This window comes from Hakea prostrata, chromosome 10, assembly GCF_041222555.1.
Source record: "Hakea prostrata isolate BN-2017 chromosome 10, UWA_Hpros_2, whole genome shotgun sequence".
Taxonomy (NCBI): domain Eukaryota; kingdom Viridiplantae; phylum Streptophyta; class Magnoliopsida; order Proteales; family Proteaceae; genus Hakea; species Hakea prostrata.
The window spans coordinates 28,380,140-28,389,419 of record NC_142609.1 but is presented as its reverse complement, the minus strand read 5'-3'; positions in this window follow the sequence as shown (position 1 = coordinate 28,389,419).

Below are 9,280 nucleotides of genomic sequence, written 5' to 3'. Positions count from 1 at the left end.
ATTGATAAGATCCAACGACTACCCGAAGAAGGCTCGAGTGCATCCAACGAAGGAGATTCGAAGGTACACTCTATATAAACCTCACTACTATACAAGGTGAGGGACGGATCAATTGATCAAGGAGAATACTATCTGAAACTCAGGTTCAGATACATACTGATAGACCTCAACTATCAGCGTCTCCGCTATCTAGATCACCTTTCCCGTTTCTTCATTCATTAGCTCTGTACTTCTAGCAGAGCCGTTTGTGATTAAGTTCATCAACTGACTTAGCCTTCGGAGGTGGACTCCCGACCCCAGCGGTCGGGCCACATCTGACGCTTTTGTTTTGCAGGACATTACGTGGAGATCCAAGGGCTGAGCAGATTTTGGACGCATCATTTGGCGCCGTCTGTGGGAAAGACTTGAAAAAGCCATGGTGACTAGATCAGCAGCCGCAGCAGCCCGCGCACAACGCAATTCCGGTGTTCGGATACCCGGGGTGAATAATCCGGATATTCCCCGGAAAGCCAAAATCCTATCGAAGTGGATAAAGGCCGGGGAGGACGTAATCCTCCTGATACAATCCAAGATCAATTGGATCAGTTAAAGATTCAACTCTTGGAGGTGAGCCAAGCACTTCGCTTGCTCACCAGACGAGTGGTTTTGCCACAAGAACCTGATCAACACGATTCGGGAAGACGCGCATTACCACGTGACCAAAGAATGGCTGAAGACCGGAATGTTGATCAGAATTTTCGTGAAGGAGATCGAGGACTTCGGAGGACTGATGATCAACCAAGGCGAGGCGATCGGTTTGATAGACCGCAAGAGAGTACAACTGATTCAAATACAAGGTTGAATTCTGGGGTAAGAACTCACTCACCCATTGTCGAAGAACCGTTCGTGATGATCGAGCGATCGTGACGAGAGAAACGTTCGTGAAGGACGGGCTGTTCGTAATGATCGAGTAGCACGTGATGATCGTGTTAATTGAGGTCGTGATCGTATTGCTGAAGATCACCCGACCCAGATTGGTCAAGAATTGGCCAACATCAATGAGAAGTTAGGGCAATTGGCTAAGGGAAGGATAACTGAGGATATATACTCAGTCATTCGGAAGACTCCTTTTGCTGAGCCAATCGCGGGATATCGGTTTCCCCATAACTTCAGTTTGCCTACCTTCTCAACATTCGATGGCTCCGGAGATCCAATAGCTCACATTGGCTATTACCAACGGACCATGGCGCTTTCGGGTAATTCGATGAAATTTTATGCGGGGTTTTCGGATCATCTCTAATCGGAGCGGCACAAAAGTGGTTTTCTAACCTCCCCTCTGGAAGGATCGTAAACTTTGACGAATTGGCACGCCAATTCATAGGGCGATTCCAGAGTGGGATACAGGTCAAGAAAACGGAAGAAACCTTGTTTACTGTCAGACAGGGAAAGGACGAATCGATCAGAGAGTTTCTGAAAAGATTCAACAAGGTGACGATGGAGATAGAAAACTTGGATGAACAGGTAGCCAGAACCGCTCTATTCACGGGACTCACAAATCGGAAACTCCTGGAGTTATTACTACATGATATACCCACGACTTATGCTTGAGTTGGTACAGAGATGCCGAAGCGAGCTGAAGTCATGGAGATTCTAGATGCGCGCCAAGGAGATAATAAAGTCTCCAATAAGGAACAAAAGGCTCCTGAGCAAAAGCAGAAGCCAAAGAAGAATGTTCGTGATCGGGTTGGAAGATCCCAACCTTCGCGCCAAAGATCCCCCGGCAGAATTTTGTTAGCAGAAGCGGAAGAAGCTGAATGGTGAAGATTCTATCACCTTTAGCGAAGAAGACGAGAGAGATGTTTGTTTACCTCACGATGATGCTATAGTCATCAAGGTAGAGATTGCACGGCGGGAAGTGCATAGAGTATTGATTGATACAGGGTCTGCAGCTGACCTAATTTCTTACGAAGTGTATCAAAAATTGAAGGTGGATCAAGATTTGATGAAACCTTCATCAACACACCTATATGGCTTTGCAGGGTCATCTGCAGTGGCGGAAGGATCGGTTCAGTTGGATCTTTCCATTGGAAGTTTTCCCAAAGAAACAACTGTCCGAATCAACTTTCTAGTGGTTCGAGAACTACCAGCTTATAATATGATTCTTGGGCGACCATCTTTATCCAAGATAGGTGCTATTGTTTCGACAAAGCACCTGAAGATAAAATTCCCGACTGATATGGGAATCGGTCAAGTCTCCTCTGACCAGAAGATCTCTCGGCAGTGTTATGTTGCCTATTTAAAAGACAAGGCGCAGGGACGGCATCAACAGAAGCTGCAGGAATCTGACTTGAAGATTCACCGCCAGCAGTCGCCTTACGCTTGGAGGATTCACTAGCTGAAACCACCGCACTGGCCCCAATCACCACCGACGGAACGATATTCTTGCGAGATTTTGCTCTGATAAAGTCTGGGTTGATTTTGGGAGCCACTATACAAAAAACAAACAGCCGTATCAGTACAGAAATAAAACGACAGCAACAATGGGGAAACCCTAGTTTTCTAAAGCTTTTGACAAGCCAACAAACTAAACCCCAAGTATAACTACTGTGCAGTTTACTTCGGGGGGAAGAGGGGAAAGAGATGAGAAATCAAAAAACTCACTTGTTCAGAAATGGATAGAGCTGTCGTTGAAGTACGAGGAATACGGAGGCAGGCCGAAGGACGAAAGGTTGCTTTGGCACTTTAGCAAATCTATCTTGCAGAAGTCAGGATAGATGGAGGGTACCCACGAAGGCTTTAAATAGCCTCAGGTATAAGACGACGGTTGAAGGCTAAGGACAACCGACGACCCAGATCGAAACGACGCTTCGAAATCCGTAAAAAGCAAGATCAACGGTCGAAGGGATGCCACATGGAAACATGTGGAAGCGAGCACCTGATGCAGAGAAACCTCCAATCGTCGCACTGCCATTAAAATAATGGAGATATTTCCGATTCATTGGAAACAAGAATGGTACACAAAAGCAGGAAGACGTTTGAACTTCGCAGAAGGGAAACGTGCGGACTTTGCAATAAATGAAGAAGTGGGGAAGATTAACGCATCTTCCCGAAACGCATCTTCATAATATTTCTACAAGATCATTATTCGGCGAGGAATGAAGAGTTAAGTGATAAGTTTTATCATTAATACTTTGATATTCAAGGCAATACTTCGGCAAGAGATGGGGAAATTTTGAGGTCAACATGAATAAAGAAATGTCTATTCATTAAAATGAGGGTACATCTTTACAAAGGAACAACACCCTAAGCCTTTTCTTCATTGTTGCCCGAAGGACCCTGGTCGGGATGACTTTTCTCAGGATCTTGAGAAGAGCCTTCCTCAAGAATGTCATCGGCTGAATCCTCTACAGCAACAACTTGAGACTCGGCTTGTGATTTCTCCTCTGGAAGTGCCGGCTCGTCATCTAGATATGCCTCATATTGAGGGTCAGCTGGAAAAGGATCATCTACTCCCTGAGCCCAGTCTGGAAGATCCATACCAACTTTCCCGAAGACCTCTGGGTGGCATACCTCACGAAAAGGAGCAAGTGTCGAAGTCGTGGGATCGTTCCAAGGATCTGCTCCCAAACGTCGTTACGCCCCCATGCGATAAGCCCGAATGTTGTAGAAACCTAGCAATTCGGAGAAAGGTACGCTGTTCAGGTATTTCCGGATGCACTCCTTCCGAAGGTTTGGCTTGATATGCTCAGGCTTGCTAGGGATTGCCAACTTCAGATGATCTTCGAGATCCCTACTCTTAACTTCAAGGCGGTCACCAAACAACGTGGCAGCTGCCTTTTGCTTCCTGGCCTCGCGCTCGGCAGCAGAGACGCGAATTCTTGAAGCTTCAAGGGCTTCCTTGAGGGAAGTCACTTCTTCCTCATGCTTTTTCTGCAACTCTACAAAGAGCTGCAGTCACTGGTCTATTTCGGAATTGGCCTTGGCCAATTTCTCTTCGAAGTTTGCAAGCAAGGAGCTGGTGTGACCAACACGGCTCAAAGCTTCCATGTGTTGATAAAAGCTCAACACAAAGCATTCCCGGGAAGACAGAAGATATCAGAAGAAGTCATAAGAAATTATGAGAACATAAATAAGCGAGAAGACCGTTACCTTGTAGATTGACTCACAAGGGAAGTGTCATCCAGGGCTTCAAACTCCTGGCGATCGAAGGAGCAAGACTGAGAGAGCTCCACTCTGCAGCTTTCTCAGGATCCCGAGTGACCCTGTCGGTCATCTTCAGGGTCCACTGCGGGAGGAAGACTTCCTCACTATCCGTCGAAGCTTTGGATTTTTTGTTGGAGGGAGCATCAATTGTGTCATGCCTCCTCTTGGTTCGGACAGAGGAGGAGACGGTGGCCCTCTCCACCATTGGTTTCTTCCCTTTACCCGGAGCGTCAGCTACATGCCTGATATTCCTGATACCCCTGTAAGAGGGGTCGGGAGAGGGAAGAGAAGCCTCTTGATCTGCAGCTTAAGACCCCGGGCGATCGTTGTTCGGCTGTCACAACGGCTCTAGCGGCCTTCACCCTGCAGACTTTCGGGGTTCGTTCGGGAGGCACTTGCAAAGAAGAAGGACAAGAATCGGAATTCAAGACATTTCACTTCAGTCAAATCAAAGGATGATGGTTAGAAGCTCACAATGAGCCAAGCCCCAGTACTGAAGGATGGAGTTATACTCCATTTCATATCCATGTATCTCTTGATACCACGGAATGGATTTGATCTTCAAGATGGCCGCCTCGTCTTCTTTGGATAAGGGAAGGCCCCGGTTACTTTCGGACGAAGAAGTAAACCTCCTCCAGGTGGTCGGGAAGTTAAGATCTGATGGAGGCGCTCGATAGAAAAAATATCGTTCGCGCCATCTTTTGTGGTTAGAAGGGCAAGTTCCTTTGGCGAGGATGCTGCCCCTCCAATCAAGTTCAGCCCTATTGCGTTTGGAAAGAAAGACCCATCCGGGAGGATGGGAGATAGAAAGAACATGAAAATGTACAAAAAGAGAAAGAGATGGTGTGATGCCAAGCTCAAAACACAAACCCAAGAAGCCGACGATGAGACGCCAGCTATTGGGGAGGAGCATTCCGGGACAAATGTTCCAGTGATTCAAAACTGCGGAAAATAAAGGATTAAAAAAGGGAAAGCGAACCCCGCTTTCCAGTGTATCTATGTACAGAGAAAATTCACCCGAAAGGGATGAATCAACCCTCTCATCAGGGTGGGGAGCCCTAACCTGATATGAGGAAGGAAGGTCAAAATCTTGAACAATGCAAAAAGAAGAGTTTCTCCATTATAAATGGAGGGAACGAGAGCCGTGCCCACTATTGGACCCGGAGGTTTGAGGTTGCCTAGAGGAATCAACGATCTTGGAAGATCCAGACTCGACAAAGACAGAGAGAAGTTTCGGTTTTTCTTTTCAAAACCTTTTTGAGAAACTTCAGCGAACTCCCCGCGAGGACGGTTAGGGTTTTGTTATCACTATCCGACTGTTCAAAGGCGGGAGAAGCAAAAGCATCACCGCTATCACCAGCATGGGGTACTAAAGAAGCCCTATCGTCCGCCATTACTCGTTTCAAGAAACTACAAAAAGAAAAGATCAAGAAACTTACTGATTCAGTGAGACGGAAGCTTGAGAGCAGGAAGGCGCAAAGCAGACGACAAAGGTTCAAATTCCGGACAGGAAGAATGAAACCTACGAAGACAACGAACCACTTTTAAAACTCCCGCACGAGTGTTCGGGAATCTGAACGATCGAGATTGATTCAAAATTGACGATCAAGATTGCAAGACGTTTTGAAAGTTTGAACTCACGAATCCGAAATAGGCGTTCGGAAACCGTCGCTTGGATGACGTGAGCCACGATAGATCAACTGCAACGGAGACATGTGGCCTTACACTTACAACGCTCGAGGAAAAGTGACCACCGCATTAAATGTGATATGACATTTAATAAAGCACGCAGAGATCATCACTCGACAACGAACCCAGTTAAAAACCAAACCCTCGGGATCAACCGAACGCTTGGTCTGGGGGGCTCGTGATATGGAGAGTTTATGATCAGACCGGGTTCACACCTGGTCCAACCCTCGACCCCGGTCGAGACGGAGAAAACCGAATCGCTCCCGAGCGAACCGGATCCAGAAGATGGCTTGCTGGAGAAGAAAGATTATTCTGCTGCAAGCGTGCCCTAATCTTACTTATGGATTAGGGTAATCACCCTGATGACAGCAGACTCAAACTGACGGCTGCAGATAATCATCATCAAAGGGATAACTATCGCATAACCTAACGGTTATCTCAGGAGTCCTCTACTAGCCCAAACTAGTAGAAGTCTATCGCTCAACGGGTCTTATTGATAAGATCCAACGACTACCCGAAGAAGGCTCGAGTGCATCCAACGAAGGAGATTCGAAGGTACACTCTATATAAACCTCACTACTATACAAGGTGAGGGACGGATCAATTGATCAAGGAGAATACTATCTGAAACTCAGGTTCAGATACATACTGATAGACCTCAACTATCAGCGTCGTCCGCTATCTAGATCACCTTTCCCGTTTCTTCATTCATTAGCTCTGTACTTCTAGCAGAGCCGTTTGTGATTAAGTTCATCAACTGACTTAGCCTTCGGAGGTGGACTCCCGACCCCAGCGGTCGGGCCACATCTGACGCTTTTGTTTTGCAGGACATTACGTGGAGATCCAAGGGCTGAGCAGATTTTGGACGCATCATATCGAATGACAAATCCCGCCGGACTTTTCAAAAGAATTCTAGCTCCTGCTCCGTCCTTATTGCTCGAACCGTCCACATATACTTCCCAAATGGTTGATATAATGGGATCTTCAACAATGTTCTCCACTGCTGCAGTAGTTTTTACTACAAACTCGGCTAACGCCTGAGCTTTAATTGCCGTTATGGGCTTAAAGCTTACTTGGAACTCACTGAGTTCAACCGACCAGGCCACCATTCTCCCAGATAAGTCAGGTTTATGAAGAACTTTACTAAGAGGGAAAGTTGTAAATACCTCTATTGAATGAGCCTGAAAGTACGGACGTAGCTTCTTGGCTGCTATCATGAGAGCTAAAGCCTGCTTCTCAATCTGCGAATATCGTGTCTTCGCATCAAGTAACACGTGGCTAACATAATAAATTGGCCACTGTTTCTTATCCTTCTCCCGAACAAGTACTGCAATGACCGCTGAAAGGGATGCTGCTAAATATAGCTGTAAGATTTCCCCCTTCTCTGGTCGGGACAAAAGTGGTGGTTGTCCCAGTGTTTCCTTCAATTCCTCGAAAGCCTTCTGGCACTCTTCAGTCCAATTTGATTCCTTCCTGGCCCCTCGATCTTTGAGTGCTTTGAAAAATGGTAGACACTTTTCTCCAGATTTTGAGATGAAATGATTCAGAGCGGCAATTCTCCCCGTTAAGCATTGTACATCTCGAACAATTTTTGGAGCTTCCATGTCAATTAGAGCCTGTATTTTGGCTGGATTAGCCTCAATACCACTTTGCGATACCATGAAGCCCAAAAATTTGCCTGACGAGACTCTGAAGGCACACTTCTCCGGATTCAGCTTCATCAGGTATTTTCGTAATACTGAAAATACCTCAGTTAAATCTGCAATATGATTTGCCCTTGTAATACTCTTTACCAACATGTCGTCAACATAAGCCTCAACATTCCTTCCGATTAGGTCCTTGAATATCTTGTTGACGGCCCTCTGATATGTAGCTCCTGCATTTTTCAGGCCAAATGGCATGACTTTATAATAGAAGCTTTCACGATCAGTCATGAAAGCTGTAAACTTTTCATCCTCTTTATTCATGAGGATCTAATTATACACTGAGTAGGCATCCATGAAACTCAAAGTTTCATATCCTGCAGTCGCATCTATCAAGAGGTCAATCCGTAGTAACGGATAGCAATCTTTAGGGCAAGCCTTGTTGAGGTCAGTATAATCTGTACACATCCTCCACTTCCCATTGGCCTTCTTGACCATTACTACGTTGGCCAACCAGATTGGGCATTCAATTGGGTTCTATAAAACCTGAACTCTTCAGTTTTTCGACTTCGCCGCGAACGGCTTCATACTTCTTCTCTATGGAGAAATTTCTCCTTTTCTGGATAACTGGTTTCACCTTTGGATCTATCCAGAGTTTATGCTCTGCAACAGTCCGATCGATTCCTGGCATGTCTTCTGCAGACCATGCGAATACATCACTATTTTGTTGAAGAAAAAACTTCAACTCTTCCTTGAACTCCTCTAGCTGCTCAGACCAGATATAAGTAATCTTCTTTTCATCATCGGTACACAACTGGATTTACTCCAGCCTTTCGACCGGCTCGGGCCTTTGCATTTCTGCTTCTTCCCAATCATCTTGAACTTCTATTGGTAGGGTAGTCACTTTCTTCGGGCCCTCCCTGTCCTTAAAAAAGGCAACATAACATTGCCGAGAGATCCTCTGGTCAAAGGAAACTTGACCAATTCCCATGTCAGTCAGGAATTTTATCTTCAGGTGCTTCGTTGAAACAATAGCACCTAATTTGGACAAAGATGGCCGTCCGAGGATAACATTATAAGCTGGAAGTTCCCGAACCACCAAAAAATTGATTCGGACGGTAGTCTCTTTGGGAAAACTCCCAATAGATAAATCCAACTGGACAGATCCTTCCGCTACTGCAGACGATCCTGCAAAGCCATATAAATGCGTGGATGATGGCTCCATCAAATCCTCATCCACCTTCAGCTTTTGATACACTTCATAAGATATTAGGTCAGCTGCAGACCCTGTATCAACTAAAACTCTATGTACCTCTCGGCGTGCAATATCTACCTTGATGACTATGGCATCATCATGAGGTAGACAAACGCCTCTTTCATCCTCCTCGCCAAAGGTGATGGAATCTTCACCATTTGGCCTCTTCCGCTTCTGCGTCTCTCCGGTCCCAACAAATTTAGATTTTGTCTTTAACCTCCGGAGTGATTCGGGTTTTGGGCCTCCGAAAATTGTAAGGATCGGTGACCGAGTAGCATCAATCATCTCCTTACCTTTTTTAGACTTCGGAGCCTCCTTCGGTCTTTCTGAACTAATTGAACGATCCCTTTTGGGGCCAGCTTCACGTGGCTCCTCTCTTCTTCTGCTAACAAAATTGGACAAATGTCCCTGAGATATTAATCTCTCAATATCTACTTTTAAATGATGACAATCATTAGTATAATGATCGTAATCCTTGTCGAAACGACAATATTTTTTTCGATCCTGCTGC